The sequence below is a fragment of the Durio zibethinus genome, chromosome 25, assembly GCF_047325235.1.
Source record: "Durio zibethinus cultivar Kanyao isolate XHJ-2024 chromosome 25, ASM4732523v1, whole genome shotgun sequence".
In the NCBI taxonomy this organism is placed as follows: domain Eukaryota; kingdom Viridiplantae; phylum Streptophyta; class Magnoliopsida; order Malvales; family Malvaceae; genus Durio; species Durio zibethinus.
The window spans coordinates 1,523,238-1,540,549 of NC_143186.1; the positions used below are offsets into that span (position 1 = coordinate 1,523,238).

General features: G+C 44.9%; 4 non-coding genes across 4 annotated transcripts; all 4 read left to right on the forward strand.

Moving 5' to 3' along the window:
- Positions 1–191: 191 nt before the first annotated feature.
- Positions 192–3,585, forward strand: LOC149511496 (25S ribosomal RNA). Its single transcript, XR_016333873.1, has one exon. It is a non-coding gene; the product is annotated as a 25S ribosomal RNA (ribosomal RNA).
- A 3,707-nt stretch (positions 3,586–7,292) lies between these two features.
- LOC149511497 (5.8S ribosomal RNA) lies at positions 7,293–7,448 on the forward strand. The gene has a single exon (XR_016333890.1). It is a non-coding gene; the product is annotated as a 5.8S ribosomal RNA (ribosomal RNA).
- A 3,268-nt stretch (positions 7,449–10,716) lies between these two features.
- LOC149511498 (5.8S ribosomal RNA) lies at positions 10,717–10,872 on the forward strand. Its single transcript, XR_016333863.1, has one exon. It is a non-coding gene; the product is annotated as a 5.8S ribosomal RNA (ribosomal RNA).
- A 236-nt stretch (positions 10,873–11,108) lies between these two features.
- Positions 11,109–14,486, forward strand: LOC149511499 (25S ribosomal RNA). Its single transcript, XR_016333876.1, has one exon. It is a non-coding gene; the product is annotated as a 25S ribosomal RNA (ribosomal RNA).
- Positions 14,487–17,312: the final 2,826 nt, after the last annotated feature.

Below are 17,312 nucleotides of genomic sequence, written 5' to 3' on the forward strand. Positions count from 1 at the left end.
AGAAGGAAGGGGGAAGATGGCCTCTCACAATCTGGTCAGTTGCAGTTGGCCCAAAAGTGAGTCCCCAGCAATGATAACACCATGACTATCGATAGTAAAGCTTTCAATGTTCCTAGTCTCTGGTAACACGTGTTCATTGTCCACTCGTACCCTATTGGACCCCTTACATCACTCAGTTGATACTCACATCATGACCCCAAGTTAGACAGGATCACCCATTGAGTTTAAACATATCAATAAGTGGAGAAAAAGAAACTTACCAGGATCCCCTTAGTAATGGTGATGAAATCGAGAATAGCCCAACTTGAGAATCGAATACCCCTGGCATCCAAATTGTAGTATGGAGAAGCATATTTAGTGGCAGATTACGCTCAAGTCCCTTGGAAAAAGGTGTCAGAATAGGTGAGAGCCTTGTTGTGCCTAGACCCTATCACACCATGAGGCATGGTTTACGAGTCAGGTTGTTTAGGAATGTAGCCTCAATCAGGCGATAAATTTTATCCAAGGCTGAATACAAGCGAGCGACCAATAATGAACAAGTATCATAAGGAAAAGGACTTTGAAAAGAAAGTCAAAGAGTTCTTGAATTTGTTAATCGAGAAGTGGATGGGGGTTGATAATGTGCCATGGTCAGATGTGGAATGATAAGAGCTGATCCATCAATCAACTTGGGGCGAAAACCAACATGGGTTCCGGTGGCAGCCCAAGCTTAGGCTTTTGATATGCCCATGGAGACATGTCACCATGATCATGGAACGTAGCACATGTCGTCTCGATATGGCTCAGCATTGACATGCTTTCGACACTGACGGCTCATGACATCGACCTACAAGCTCCTCATCTGGCCCATCTTTAAACAAAAACCAAGGAGTCTAACATGTGTGTGAGTCAATGGGCTAGAAAACCCATAAGGCATAAGGAAGCTAATTAGTAGAATCCTTTATGGGTGCATCACTGACTGACCTTGATCTTTTAAGAAGGTTTCAAGTGCGAGCATGCCTCTCGGGACCCAAAAGATGGTGAACTATGCCTAAGAGGGGTGAAGCCAGAGGAAACTCTAGTGGAGGCCTACAGTGACACTGACATGCAAATCATTCATCTAACTTGGATATAGGGTCAAAAGACTAATCGAACCATCTAGTAACTAGTTCCTTCTGAAGTTTCCCTTAGGATAGCTAGAGCCCGTAGCGAGTTTTATCGGGTAAAGCTAGTGATTAGAGGCATTGGGGGCATAATGCCCTCAACCTATTCTCAAACTTTAAATAGGTAGAATGGTATGGCTGCTTTGTTAAGCCATGCCATAAAATTGAGAGCTCCAAATGGGCCATTTTTGGTAAGGAAAACTAACGATATGAGATGAAGAAGAAGTCGGGTTCTAGTGCCTAAGTACATGCTAACCTAGAACCCAAAAAGCATGTTAGTCGATTACGACAGTAAGACGATGGTTATGGAAGTTAAAATCCATTAAAGAGTGTGTAACAACTCACTTGTCGAATCAACTAGCCCTAAAAATGAATGGCACTTAAGCGCGTGACCTATACCTGATTATCGAGGCAAGGGCCAAGCCCCAATGAGTAGAAGGGCACAATGGTCAACATAAAACCTAGGACGCAAACCCAAGTGGAGTGACCATCGGTGCAAATCTTGGTGGTGGTAGCAAATATTCAAATAAGAACTTTGAAGGCCAAAGAGGGGAAAGGGTCCATGTGAATGACACTTGCACATGGGTTAGTTGATCCTAAGAGATGTGGGAAGCCCATCCAAAAGCATGTCTAGCACATGCTTCGAAAAGGAATTAGGTTAAAATTCTTAAATTGAGATACGATGGTTGATGGCAACATTAAGGAGTCTAGAGATATCAGCGGGGGCCTTAAGAAAGGTTATCTTTTTTGTTTAGTGGCCTACCCACCATAGAAATAGCTAAGCCAAAGGTAGGGTCCAATGGCCAAAAAAGCATCGCACTCATTTAGTGTTCGGTGTGCCCCCGACAACCCTTGAAAATCTAAAGGACCGAGTGTCATCTGCATCCGGTCATACTCATAACTACATTAGGTTTCCAAGGTGAACAGCCTTTGGTCGATGGAACAATATAGGAAAGGGAAGTTGGCAAAATGGATTCGTAACCTTAGGAAAAGGATTGGCTTTAAAGGCTAGGCATAGGGCTCCCAATCCCAAACCCATCAACTACCGATGCACTACTTGAGCTACTCTTGTGGTGAGAGTGGGTCATTGTATACCGGCTAGGGATAGACTAGGAATGGCTCCCTGGGGGCCTTCCCCAAGTGATGAACAGTCAACTTAAAACTGGTACAAACAAAGGGAATCTGACTGTTCAATTAAAACAAAGTATTGTGATAGTCCTTGCGGATGCTCATGCAATGTGATTTCTGCCTAGTGCTCTAAATGTCAAAGTGAAGAAATTCAACCAAGCGCAGGTAAACAGTTGGGGTAACTATGACTCTCTTAAGTAGCCAAATGCCTCATCATCTAATTAGTGATGCACATGAATGAATTAATGAGATTCCCACTATCCTTGTCCACTATCCAGCGAAACCATAACCAAGGGAACTGGCTTGGTAAAATCAACAAGGAAAAAAGACCCTGTTGAGCTTGACTCTAGTCCGACTTTGTGAAATGACTTGAGAGGTGTAGGATAAGTGGGAGCCCTTGGGTGAAACTGAAATACCACTACTTTTAATGTTATTTTACTTATTCCATGAATCGAAGGCCAGGCACAACCCTATCTTTTGGACCTAAGGTCGACCTCAATTGATCAATTTGGGAGGAAAACATTATCAGGTGGGGAGTTTGGTTGGGGTGGCACATCTGTTAAAAGATAATATAGGTGTCCTAAGATAAGCTCAACGAGAACAGAAAATCTCATGTGGAACAAAAGGGTAAAAGCTTGTTTGATTCTAATTTCTAGTATGAATACGAATCGCGAAAGTGTGGCCTATCAATCCTTTAGACCTTCAAATTTTGAAGCTAGAGGTGTTAGAAAAGTTACCACAAGGATAACTAGCTTGTGGTAGCCAAGCGTTCATAAAAATGTTGCTTTTTGATCCTTCGATGTTGGCTCTTCCTATCATTATAAAGCAGAATTCACCAAGTGTTGGATTGCTCACCCACTAATAGGGAATGTAAGCTGGGTTTAGAACATCATGAGACAGGTTAGTTTTACCTTACTGATGGTAACATCACAAAAGTAATTCAACCTAGTACGAGAAGAACCATTGATTCACACAATTGGTCATCGTGCTTGGTTGAAAAGCCAGTGGCATGAAGCTATCATGCGTTGGATTATGACTAAATGCCTCTAAGTTAGAATCTAGGCTAGTAGCAACACACACGTCCATCACCCGATTACCAACCCATAGTAGGGGCCTATTACCCCTAAGGGCATGTGTCGTAGGTGTAGCCCCCATAATGTACAAGCCATACGAGCCTCCCTGGAGCTCAATTCCCACTAAGCAGTGGATAAAATCCTTTGTAGATGACTTAAATACACAATGGGGTATTGTAAGTGGCATAGTGGCCTTACTGCCATGATCCATAGAGATTCAACCCTTTGTCACTTTGATTTTTCCCTCTCTCCTCCCTTTTCCAAGTCCCCTAACTTCGTTCTTTTCACACCGCACCCCTTCAATGTTTGGGATGAATGGTAACCTCCGTGTGGGCACTTGCCTTGAACTCCATTGCCACACACTGGCCCTCAATGTGGGTTATTGCCTCAAACATCATCAACAATGTCTGGCCCTTGGATATGTGCCAATCACATCCAACACCATTGGTAGTAGATGCTAGCTCAATGTTACCCAGGGATGTTGCCTTAAACACCTCCTTGGTAGGTGCTGGACCCTCAGTGCCCGAATAACTCTTTGGTAGATGCTGGTGTCATAGGCTCCACTCTCAAACCAAACACCATGTGGCCTTAGACTGGGAATGAACTCCTATGCCTAAGTCAGCCTATAAAACAAGCGTACGGGCACTAAACCAACCAGAGAGGCAAAATACGCAAGCTAGGGATTGACCAAGCCCTCTTTTTTGTGCTATAGATCCTGAAAGATTTCTGTATGGTTCTAGTTTGGCTCCACTCCCTGAGAATGCCTAGGTGCAATGCGGGCATGTTATGGGCCTAGTCTTGGTGCTATAGTTAGGCCTAACTTGGGGGAAAGTGCTCTAGATGCTTTTAGCATGACTATTGCTGAACCCATGCCTCTGTGTCTAGTCTTTGAGCCTCGACCACTGGTGCATGGGCCTCAGCTCTTGGTGCACACACCCAAGGTGTGACACTGGCACTTGGTGCAAGTTGTTGCCTTGGATACCCTTAGGTTTGACCTGTGTCCATACCTCGATCATTAGTGCCTGCACATGAGTCTGACCGTGTGCCCGTGCTTTGCTCACCAGCACTTGCACTTAGGCTTGGCTCAATTCTGTCGAACCTGAACACCATGCCTAAGCCTATGGAGTTCTAATCACTACTTGCACCATTATCCTTATCTAGTTCTCTCTACTTTTACCTTGAGTAGGCCTTAAGGCTTGGTCCCCTACACTGTCAGACCCTATCCAGCTAGAACCCCAGGGTCAATCTTAGCTTGCTTGCTGACCATAAGACATGCTATTTCCTCGACCACTATCGGGACATGTTGGCCTTTTGTCTCGGCACTTACCTTGACCACCATTGGCACATGCTGGCCCTTTGTGCAAGCAGTTCCCTCAAACACTACCGGTACATGTTGTGTCACATACGAAGCGCCTACACCTCGACCTAAGCCATACACCATGCGCACCACGATCGGGTAGTAGGTGTGTTTCGACACGTCCTCATATTTTTACCATGCCAATGCCTTTTTATGGCTTGTAAATTCATATGATCAATCCTCAGTGCCTGCACACCACATGTGAGAGTCCTGAGCCTAAACTGAGCACCAGGCGTACCACGACCAAACGATGGGTGGGTTTAGACACATCTTCATATTTCTACCAAACCAATGCCATTTTTATGGCTTGTAAATTTAGACAATCATTCCCTAAGCCTTCATGTGAAGGTTCATGGCAAGATGACTTGTTTTCAATTTTGAAATTTTTTGCTATTCGAGATTTTTTAAAATTTTTTTAGAAGGATTTTTGGCCCCTAATTTAGTATACCTAATCCTTGTATTTTTATTGGCATGCACAAAAATAGTTTGCTAAAAAATCAAAGTGTAGAAGATTTTGTGGCCATTTGAAAAAAGTGTCCCCATTTTAGACACTTGAACAGCTACTAGTAGCAAACTTGTAAAAGCTCAAATGCTCTTTAAGGGGGTGTGAGTTTTCAAGGTTGCATGTGGGATGGAGGGCCAAAATAAGGGCCAAGTACCAACGCCCATCGCACATCATGTGCACATACCCGTTGGCCCCTACCCCCAATCATTGAAACCCTTATGCCATTGGTCAAGTTCTCAAATGATGCTCCGATGATGATGCCCTGAGCAAAAAAATATGGCACCAGTACATGTTCAAGCCCAGCATGTGCATCGTGGCCTAAAATCAAACTTCGACTAAGGCCTCAACCATCAACGGCATAAGCTAGCCTTTGGTACACGCAATCGCCTCGACCACTAACTGCATAAGCTAGCCTTTGGTACAGGCACTTGCCTTGACTACCATCAGCACATGCATGCCTTGATCAGCGTTGGCATAATCTGGAATCGGTGCGGGCACATGCCTCAACCACCATTAGCATAAGCTAGCCTTTGGTATGGGTATTTGCCTCGACCACCATCAGCACGTGCCATGCCTCTATCAGCATCAATAGAAGATGGCCCTTGGTGTGGGCAATTGCCTTGAACACCATTAGCACATGCTGGGCCCTGGTGTAAGCATCTGCCTCGAACACCAATGATGCATGTTAGGTCTTAAAGTGGGCACATGCCTTGACCACTATCGACACAAGCTGGCCCTTGGCATGGGCACTTGCCTTGACCACCATCAGCACATGCATGCCTTGATTAGCATCAACACAATCTAAAACCAGTATGGGCACATGCCTCGATCAGCATTGGTAAGAGATGGCCCTAAGTGCAAGCAATTACCTCGAACACCATCAGCACATGCTAGCCTTTGGTGTGGGCACATGCCTCGACCACCATCGGCATAAGCCGACCTTTGGCATGGGCACTTACCTCAACCTTCATCGGCATGTGCCATGCCTCGATCAGTATCGACAAAAGATGGCCTTTGGTGTGGGTAGTTACCTCGAACACCATCAATACACATGCTGGGCCTTGGTGTGGGATATTCTTGTTTGAAAAAAAAGTCCCCTTTTTAAACACTTTGACATCTACTAGTAGCATATCTGTAAAATCTTTAATGCTCTTTAAGGGTGGTAGTCTGGCACCCCCTCTTCCTTTCAACGGGGGGAGTAGGTGTGCATGATGGGCCTATCATTATATACATCCACAGCAACATCCTTGAAGCAAAATACAGGCCGTGCATGCCTTTCGATCATTTTGTCTGGTGACTGGTCGCTCTGGTGACCCGTAAGTGCCCATGGCCTCGACTAGCTGGCATGCATGTAGAAAAAGAGAGTAAAGCTCAAGCCTTTGCCCCTAATAGATGCTTCCCTAAACCCTATACCAAGTCCCTAAATTAGCCCGTACCTGTGACTAATGTTTTGGGCCACATGCTACACTAATGTATTCAATGAGTCTATGGCCTTAGCCAATAGGCCCAGGTAATCTTTGAAATTTCATCATAATAGGGATAGATCATTGCAATTGTTGGTCTTCAATGAGAAATTCATAGTAAGTGTAAGTCATCAGCTCACGTTGACTATGTCCCTACCCTTTGTACACACCGCTTGTCACTCCTACCGATTGAATGGTCCAATAAAGTATTCGGATCATGGCAACATAGATGGTTCATCACCCATGACGTTGCGAGAAGTCCACTGAACCTTATCATTTAAAGGAAGGAGAAGTCGTAACAAGGTTTCTATAGGTGAAACTATGGAAGGATCATTGTTGAAACCCGCTTGATGGATGATCCATGAATTGATTAATGAAACACAGTGGGGTCACTCTGCACCCCGAGCCCATTTTAGCCCCCGACGGGCATGACGGTCGCTTCATCCAGCCCCTTAGATAAGCCAAACGATCGGTTTCATCTCTCTCACGATTGAATAATGAACCCCTAGTACGAATCATGCCAAGGAACTAGAAATAAAAATAGAGAGTATGCACCATTGCCCTCTCATTTGCGGTGCATGTGTGAGCAGTATCGCAGCTCTTTCCATTGTGAAAAACCAAAATGACTCTTGACAATAGATATCTTGGCTTTTGCATCGATGAATAATGTAGCAAAATATGATACTTGGTGTGAATTGTAGAATCCTGTGAACCATCAAGTCTTTGAACACAAGTTATGCCCCAAGCCACTAGGCCGAGGGCATGCCTACTTGGGTGTCATGTACAATCACCCCCCATCCGACCCTCACCTATTACACTCGAAGGGAGGGAGGGGGTGGAAGATGGCCTCTTATGATCCGATCAATCGTGGTTGGCCCAAAAGTGAGTCCTCAGCAATGATAGTGCCATGATATCGGTGGTAAAGCTTGCGGTGTACCTTATCTCTAGTAATGCCCGCTCATTATCTACTTAGGCCCCATTGAACCCACACATCACTCAATCGATGCTCGTATCGTGATCACTGGTCAGGCTGGATCACCCACTAAGTTTAAGCATATCAATAAGTAAAAAAAAGAGAAACTTACTAAGATTTCCCTAGTAACGGTGAGTGAAACAGGAAGAGCCCAGCTTGAGAATTGGGTGCCCCTGACCTCTATGTCTGGTACTCAAGCCTTAGCCACTGGTGTGTACACCAGGGATGTCACACTGGCACTTAGTGTAGGTTGTTACCTTGGACATCCCTAGGTTTGACATGTGCCCACACCTCGATCATCAGTGCTCGCACCTGGGTCTGACTGTGTGCCTATGCACTATTCACTAACACCTGTACCTAGGCCTAGATCAATTTAGCCCAACCTAAACACCATGCCTAAGCCTCTAGAGTCTCGATTAGTGCTTGCACCACTATCCTAGCCTAGTTCCCTTGACTTGCACCTTGAGTAGGCCTCAAGGCTTGGTCCTCTGGGTTGTCAGACCTTATCCCACTAGAACCTTAGGGCCAGTCCCAGCTTGCTTACTGACTGTGACACATGCCCTTACCTTGACCACCATTGGGACATGTTGGCCCTTGGTCTCAGTACATGCCTCAACCACCAACACATGCTGGCCCTTTGTGCGGGTAGTTCGCTCAAACACCATTAGCACATACTAGGTCGCACACCAAGCACCTGTACCTAAGCCCAAGCTATGCACCATATGCACCATGATCGAGCAGTAGGTGGGTTCAGACACATCCTCATATTTTTACCTTGCCAAAGCCATATTTATGGCCTTTGAATTCATATGAGCACTCCCGAGTGCCCACGCACCACGCGTGGGTGTCTTGAGCCCGAGCCAAGCAAGATGACTCATTTTTTATTTTTTTCGATTCAAGAGTTTTTAAAAATTTTTTTAGAAGTTTTGACCCCAAAATTGGAAAACCTAATCCTTGTATTTTTTTTGGCATGCACAAAAAATTTCAACTAAAAAATCAAAGTGTAGAAGATTTTGTGGCCTTTTGAAAAAAGTGTCCCTATTTTAGACACTTGAATGGCTACTGATAGCAAACTTGTAAAAGCTTAAATGCTCTTTGAGGGGGTGTGAGTTCTCAAGGTTGCATGTGGGATAGGGGGCCAATATAAGTGCCAAGTACCAACACCCATCAGACATCATGTGTGCACACCGTCTGGCCCCCTACCCATAATCGTTAGAACCCCCATGCCACTGGTTAGGTTCTTCGGTAATGGTGCCTCGAGCAAAAAATTATGGCATCAACACATGCTCGAGCCCAGCATTGCACCATGGCCCAAAATCAAACTTCAACCAAGGCCTTGACCATCAATTGCACATGCTGGCATATGGTGTGGGCACGTGCATCAACCATCATCAACACCTACTAGCCTTTGGTATGGACAATTGCCTCGACCACCATCACCCCATACATGCCTCGATCAGCATGGACACAATTTGGAATTGGTGTGGGCACATGCCTTGACCACCATCAGTATAAGCTGACCCTTGGTATGGGCACTTGCCTCGACTACCTTTGACATTTGCCATGCCTCGATCAGCATCGATAGAAGATGGCCCTTGGTACGGGCAATTGCCTTGAACACCATCGGCACATGTTGGGCCTTGGTATAGGCATCTGCCTCAAACACCATTGGCGCATGCTGGACCTTGGAGTGAGCACATGCCTCGATTAGTATAAGCTGGCCCTCGATATAGGCACTTGCCTCAACCACCATCAGCACATGCATGCCTCGATTAGTATCAATTCAATTTTGAACCAGTGAGGGCACATGCCTCAATCAACATCGACAAGAGATGGCATGAGGTGCAGGTAATTATCTCAAACACCATCAGCAAATGCTGGCTTTTGGTGCAAGCACATGCCTCGACCACCATCAGCACAAGCTGACCCTTGGCATTGGCACATGCCTCGACTGCCATTGGCATGTGTCATGCCTCGATCAGCATCAATAGAAGATGGCCCTTAGTACAAATAGTTGCCTCGAACACCATTGACACACATGCTAGGCCTCGGTGCAAGATATGCCTGTTTGAAAAAAGTATCCCCATTTTAGACACTTTAATGTCTACTAGTAGCATATCTATAAAATCTCTAATGCTCTTTAAGGGGTTGTAGTCCAGTGCCCTTTCTCTCCCTCAATAGGGGGAATAGGTGTGCGTGACGGGCTTGTTAATGAGTACATCCACAGTAACATCGTCCGAGCAAAATATAGGCCATGTATGCCTTTCGACCATTTTGTCCAGCAACTGGACACTCTGGTGACTCATAGGCACCCATGGACCGATTGGCATGTATGCAAAAAAAAAGTTGAGCTTGAGCCTATGCCCATGACTGATGTTGCCTTAGACCCCAAACCAAGTCCCTAAATTAGCCTATGCTCATAACTGATGTTATGGGTCGTACGCACGTTACTTAAATGTATTCAATGAGTTTATAGCCTTGGCTGATAGGCTTTGGTAATCTTTAAAATTTCATCATGATAGGGATAGATAATTATAATTATTGGTCTTCAACAAAGAATTCCTAGTAAGTGTGAGTCATCAACTCATGTTGACTACATCCCTACCTTTTGTACACAATGCCCATTGCTCTTACCGATTGAATGGTTTGGTGAAATGTTCGGATCGTGATGACTTGGATGGTTTGCCACCCGTGACATTACGAAAAGTTTGTTGAACTTTATCATTTAGAGGAAGGAGAAGTCATAACAAGGTTTTTGTAGGTGAATTTGCAAAAGAATCATTGTCGAAACCCACTCGACGGATGACCCACGATGCATTAATGAAACACCAAGGGGGTGAGGGTGCCTCCATACCCCGAGCCCCTTTCGACCCCCTATGGGCATGACGGTCACTTCGTTCAGCCTTTTAGGTGGCAAAATGATTGACGTCTTCTCACCCACAGCCAAATAATGAATTTCTGGCACGAATCATGCCAAGGAACTGGAAATGAAAATAGAGTGCATGTTATCACCATCCCATTCACGGTGCATGTGTCAATGGCCCCAGGGCTCTTTTTATCGTGAAAAAATAAAATGACTCTCAGCAATGGATAACTCAGCTCCTGTATCGATGAAGAACATAGCAAAATGTGATACTTGTTGTGAATTGTAGAATCCTATGAACCATCAAGTCTTTGAATGCAAGTTGTGCCCCAAGCCACTAGGCCAAGGTCACGCCTGCCTAGGTGTCATGCACGTCACCCCCCTTCGACCCCTCACCCATTGGGCTCAAAGGGAGAGAGTGGGTGGAAGATGGCCTCCCATGATATGATTGATCATGGTTGGCCCAAAAGTAAGTCCCTGACAATGACACCACCATGATCATCGATGGTAAAGCTCTTGGCGTACCTCATCGCTGGTGACACATGCTCGTTGTCCACCTAGACCCCATCGAACCCCTCGCATCACTCAGTTGATGCTCGCATCGTGACTTCAAGCCAATTGGGATCACTTGCTAAGTTTAAGCATATCAAAATGTGGAGGAAAAGAAACTTACCAAGATTCTTTTAGTAGCGGTGGGTGAACTAAGAAGAGCCCAACTTAAGAATCGAGCACCTCTAGCATCCGAATTATAGTTTAGAGAAGCATCATTAGTGGTGGACTGTGCCCAAGTACCCTAAAAAGGGGCCTTAGAGGGTGAAAACCCCGTTATGCCTGAGCCCAACCACACCATGAAGCATTGTCTGTAAGTCAGGTTGTTTAGGAATGCAACCCCAATCGGGTGGTAAATTTCATCCAAGGCTAAGTACGAGTGAGAGATCGATATCAAACAAGTACCAAAGGGAAAGATGAAAAAGACTTTGAAAAAAAAGTCAAAGAGTGCTTGAAATTGTTATGAAGGATGTGGATAGGGGTTGGCGATGCACCCCCATCAAATCTACAATGGTAAGAGTTGGTCTACTAATTTGTTTGAGGCATGGACTCACGCAGCTTACGACGGTGACCCAAGCCCAGGCTTTCAATATGCCTGTGGTGATGTCATTGCTGAGATTGAAGAATGTAGCATGCACTATCTCACCATGCCTCAACATCGGTGCGCTCTTGACGTTGGCCTACAAGCTCCCTATATGGCCTGTCTTGAAACACAGATTAAGGAGTCTAACATGTGTGCAAGTCAATCGGCTAGAAAACCAGTAAGGCACAAAGACGCTAATTGGCGAGATCCTATACGAGTGCACCACTGATCGACCTTGATCTTCTAAGAAAGGTTCGAGTACGAGCATACATGTTGGGGCTTAAAAGATGGTGAACTATGCCTGAGCAAGGTGAAGCTAAAGGAAACACTAGTGAAGGCTTGCACCAATACTTATGCGTAAATCATTCATCTGACTTGGATATAGGGGCGAAAGACTAATCGAACCATCTAGTAGTTGGTTTCCTCCAAAGTTTCCCTCAAGATAGCTAGAGCCCTTAGCAAGTTTCATCGGGTAAAGCTAATGATTAAAGGTATTAGGGGCACAATGCCCTCAACCTATTCTTAAACTTTAAATAGGTAGGATGATGCGGTTGCTTTGTTGAGCCATGCCATAGAATCGAGAGCTCCAAGTGGCCATTTTTGGTAAGTAAAACTAGTGATGCAATATGAATTAGAAGCCAAGTTACGATGCCTAACTGCTCGCTAACCTAGACCCCACAAATGGTGTTCGTTGATTAAGACAGCATGATAGTGCTCATGGAAGTCGAAATCCACTAAGAAGTGTGTAACAACTCACCTGTCGAATCAACTAGCTCAAAAAATGGATGGCACTTAAGCACGGGACCTATACCAGGCTGTAAGGGCAATGGCCAAGCCCTGATGGGTAAGAGGGTGCGATAATCACCATAAAATTGAAGTGCGAACCCAGGTGGTACGGTCATCAGTACAAATCTTAGTGGTAGTAGCAAATATTCAAATGAGAACTTTAAGGTCGAAGAGAGGAAAGGTTCCATGTGAATGACACTTACACATGGGTTAGTCGATCCTAAGAGATGGGGAAAGCTTGTCCAACAGCGCATCTAGCACGAGCTTCAAAAGGGAATTAGGTTAAAATTCTTGAACTAGGATGCAGCAACTGACAGAAACATTAGGGAGTCTGGAGATGTTAGCAAAGGCCTTGAGAAGAGTTATCTTTTCTATTTAATAGCCTTTCCACCTTAAAAATGACTCAACTGAAAGTAGGGTCCAATAGTCGAAGGAGCATCACACATTACATGGTGTTCGGTGCACCCCTGGTGGCCCTTGAAAATCTAAAAGACTGAGTGCTGTTTATGCCTGGTCATACTCATAACCACATCAGGTTCTAAGGTGAACAACCTTTGGTCGATGGAATAATGTAGGCAAGGAAAGCCAGCAAAATGGATCTATAACCTCAGGAAAAGGATTAGCTCTGAGGGTTGGGCACAAGGGTCCCAGTCCCAAACCCATTGACTACTAATGCACTACTTGAGCTACTTTCACAAAAAGAATGGGTCACCGTATGTCGATCGAGGGATAGACTAGTAATGGCACCCTTAGAGGCCTTCTCTGGATGATGAACAGTTAACTTAAAACTGGTACAGATAAAGGGAATTTGACTTTTAATTAAAACAAAGCATTGTGATGGTCCCTATTGATACTCACGCAATGTGATTTTTACCCAGTGCTCTGAATGTCAAAGTGAAGAAATTCAACTAAACACAGGTGAATGGTAGGAGTGACTAGGACTCTCCTAAGGTAGCCAAATGCCTTGTCATCTAAATAGTGTGTGCTTTAATGATTAACGAGATTCTCATTGTCCCTATCTATTATCTAGTGATTCATAGCCAAGGGAATGGGCTTGGTAGAATCAATGGGGAAAGAAAACCCTGTTGAGCTTGAATCTAGTTTGACTTTGCGAAATGACTTGAGAGGTGTAGTATAAGTGGAAGCCCTCGGGCAAAACTGAAATACAACTACTTTTAACGTTATTTTACTTATTCCATGAATTAGATGTGGGGCACAACCCCTTCTTTTGGACCCAAGGTTAACCTCTGTCAGTCAATTTGGGCAGAAAACATTGTTAGGTAGGGAGTTTGGCTAGGGTGGCACATCTGTTAAAAGATAATGTAGGTGTCCTAAGATGAGCTCAACGAGAATAAAAATTTCATATGGAACAAAAGGGTAAATGCTCATTTGATTCTGATTTTTAGTATGAATATAAACCATGAAAGTGTGGCCTATCGATCCTTTAGACCTTCAAAATTTGAAGCTAGAGGTGTTAGAAAAGTTACCACAAGGATAGCTGGCTTATGGTAGCCAAGCATTCATAGCGACATTGCTTTTTTATCCTTCAATGTCAGCTCTTCTTATCCTTGTGAAGTAGAATTCACCAAGTGTTGGATTGTTCACCACCAATAAAGAACGTGAGATAGGTGTAGACTATCATAAGATAGGTTAGTTTTACCCTACTGATAATAGCATTGCAATAGTAATTCAACCTAGTATGAGAGAAATCATTGATTTGCACAATTGGTCATTGCATTTGGTTAAAAATTCGGTAGTGTGAAGCTATCATGTGTTGGATTATGACTAAATGTCTTTAAGTCAGACTCTGGGCTTGAAGTGATGCATATGCACATTGCTTGATTGTCGACCCACAGTAGAGGCTCATGGCCTCTAAGGGCATGTGTTATTGTTAAAGACCCCATGGCAAACAAGTTGTGTAGGCCTCCTTAAAGCTCAATTCCCATCAAGCGGTGGGTAGAATCCTTTACAGATGACTTAAATATATGGCGATGTATTGTAAGTGGCAGAATGGTTTTGCTGCCATGATCCACTGAGATTTAACCCTTTGTCACTTTGATTCGTCCCTCCCCCTTCCCTCTCCCAAATCCCATCATTTCATTCTTTTCACCCCGCACCCCTCCGAGGTTGGGGATTAATGGTGCCCTCCGTGCGAGCACTTGCCTAGAACTCCATCACCACATGTTGGCCCTCGATGCTGGTTGTTGGCTTGAATGCCATCGACAGCATATGACACTTGGTTGGTGCAGCCAATCAAATCCAACACCATCGGTGGTAGATGCTAGCCTGTTATTGCCTTGGGATGTTGCCTCAGACATCTCTTTGGTGGGTGTTGGCCCCTCGGTGCCTCGAATACCTCTTTAAAAGATGCTGGTGTCATGAGCTCCACTCTCAAACCAAACACCATGCGACCTTAGATTGGGAATGAATTCCATATGCCAAAGTTAGCTTATAAAACAAGCATGCAAGCACTAAATCAACCAAAGAGGCAAAATATGCAAGATAAGGATTGCCCAGGCCTCCTTTTATGTGTTGTAAATCTTAGAGGCTTTGTATATGGTTTTGGTTTGGCCCCACTCCCTGGAAACGCTTAGGTGGGATAAGGGCATGTTATGGGCCTGATCTCGATGCTACGGATAGGCTTATCTTAGGGGTAGACGGTCTGGATGCCTCTACCATGACTATTGCTGAAACCCCTGCCTCTCTGTTTGGTGCTCGAGCCTTGGCCACTGGTGCTCGGGCCTCAGCTCCTGGTGCGCATGCCCAGGGTCTGACACTAGCACTCGATATGGGTTATTGCCTCAAGCACCCTTAGGTCTGACATGTGCCCGCACCACAATCATCAGTGCTTGCACCTAGGTCTGACTGTGTGCCTGTGCACTGCTCACCAGCACCTGCACCTAGGCTTTGCTCAATTTTACCAAACTTTAACACCATGCCTAAGCCTCTGGAGTGCTTATCACTTCTCGCACCATTGTCCCTATCTAGTTCCCTTGGCCTATGCCTTAAGTAGGCCTCAATGCCTTGTTCCCTGGGCTATCAAACCCTATCTCACTAGAACATTAGGGCCAGTCCTAGCTTGCATGCTAACTGTGACACATGCCCTTGCCTCGACCACCATTGGGACATGTTGGCCTTTGGTGTCGGCACATGTTTTGACCACCATCGGCACATCTGGCCTTTTGTACGGGCAATCCCTCGAACACCATTGGCACATGCTACCTCCTAGGCTGCGCACCCGCACTTATGCCTAGGCTGCGCACCATGATCGAGTAGTAGGTGCTTTCAAACACATTCTCATACTTTTGCCATGCCAAAGCCATTTCTATGGCTTGTGAATTCATATGAGTGCTCCCCAATACCCATGCATCATGCACGAGTGTCTTAAGCCCAGGTCTAAAACCATGGGCACCATGATCGAGCACTGGGTGGGTTTAGGCATATCTTCATATTTCTATCATGCCAATGCTATTTTTATGGCTTGTAAATTCATACAATGGTCCCTTAAGCTTTCATGTGAAGTTTCATGGCAAGATGACTCATTTTCTATTTTTCATGATATTCAAAATTTTTTATGGTTTGGGATTTTTTAAAAAAATTTTTAAAAGGAGTTTTGGCCCCAAATTTGGTAAACCCGATTCTTGTATTTTTGTTGGCATGCACAAAAAAATTCAGCTAAAAACTCAAAGTGTAGAGGATTTTGTGGCCATTTGAAAAAAGTGTCCCCATTTCAAACACTAGATGGCTACTCGTAGCAAACCTGTAAAGGCTCAAAGGCTCTTTAAAGGGGTGTGAGTTCTTGAGGTTGCATGCAGGATAGGGGGCCAATATAAGGGTCAAGTACCAGCACCCATCACACATCATGTACGCACACCTCCTGACCTTTTACCCCTAATCGTCAGAACCCATATGCTACTGATCAAGTTCTCTGGTGATGCTTTGGTGATGGTGCCCTAAGCAAAAAAATGTGCCATCAGCACATGCTTGAGCCCAGTATGTGCACCATGGCCCAAAATCAAACTTCAACCTAGGCCTCAACCAACAATGGCACATGCTGGTATATGGTACAAGCACATGTATTTACCATTACTGACATAAGCTGGCCTGTGGTACAGGCAATTGCCTCGACCAGCATTGGCACAAGCTGGCTCTTGGTGCGGGCACTTGCCTCGACCACTATTGGAACATGCATGTATCGATCAGCATTGAAATAATCTGAAACTAGTGCAAGCACATGCCTTGACCACCATCGGCACAAGTTGGCCCTTGGTATGGGCACTTACTCGACCACTATTGGCACGTGTCATGTCTTGATCAACATTAATGAAAGATGGCCCTTGGTGTAGGCAGTTGCCTCGAACACCTTTGGCACATGTTGGGCCTTGTTGCGAGCATCAATCTTGAACATCATTGGAGCATACTGGGCTTCGAAGAGGGTACATACCTCAACCACCATCGACACATGCATGCCTCGATTAGCATTGACACAATCTTGAATCTATGTGGGCACATGCCTCGATCAACATTAGCAAGAGATGGCCTTAGGTGTGGGTAGTTGCCTCAAACACCATCGACACATGCTAGCACTTGGTACGAGCACATGCCTTAACAACCATTAATACAAGCCAAACTTTGGCACGGGCACTTGCCTTGATTGCCATTGGTATGTCCCATGCCCTAATTAGGATTCGCAGAAGATGGCCCTTGAAGTGGACAATTGCCTTGAACATCATCGATACACATGTTGAGCTTCAGTGTGGGATATGCTTGTTTGAAAAAAATGTCCCCATTTTAGGCACTTTACTGGTAGCATATCTATAAAATCTCTTATGCTTTTTAATGGGTGGTAGGTCAGTGCCTTTTTTCCCCCCCAATAGGGGGAATAGGTAT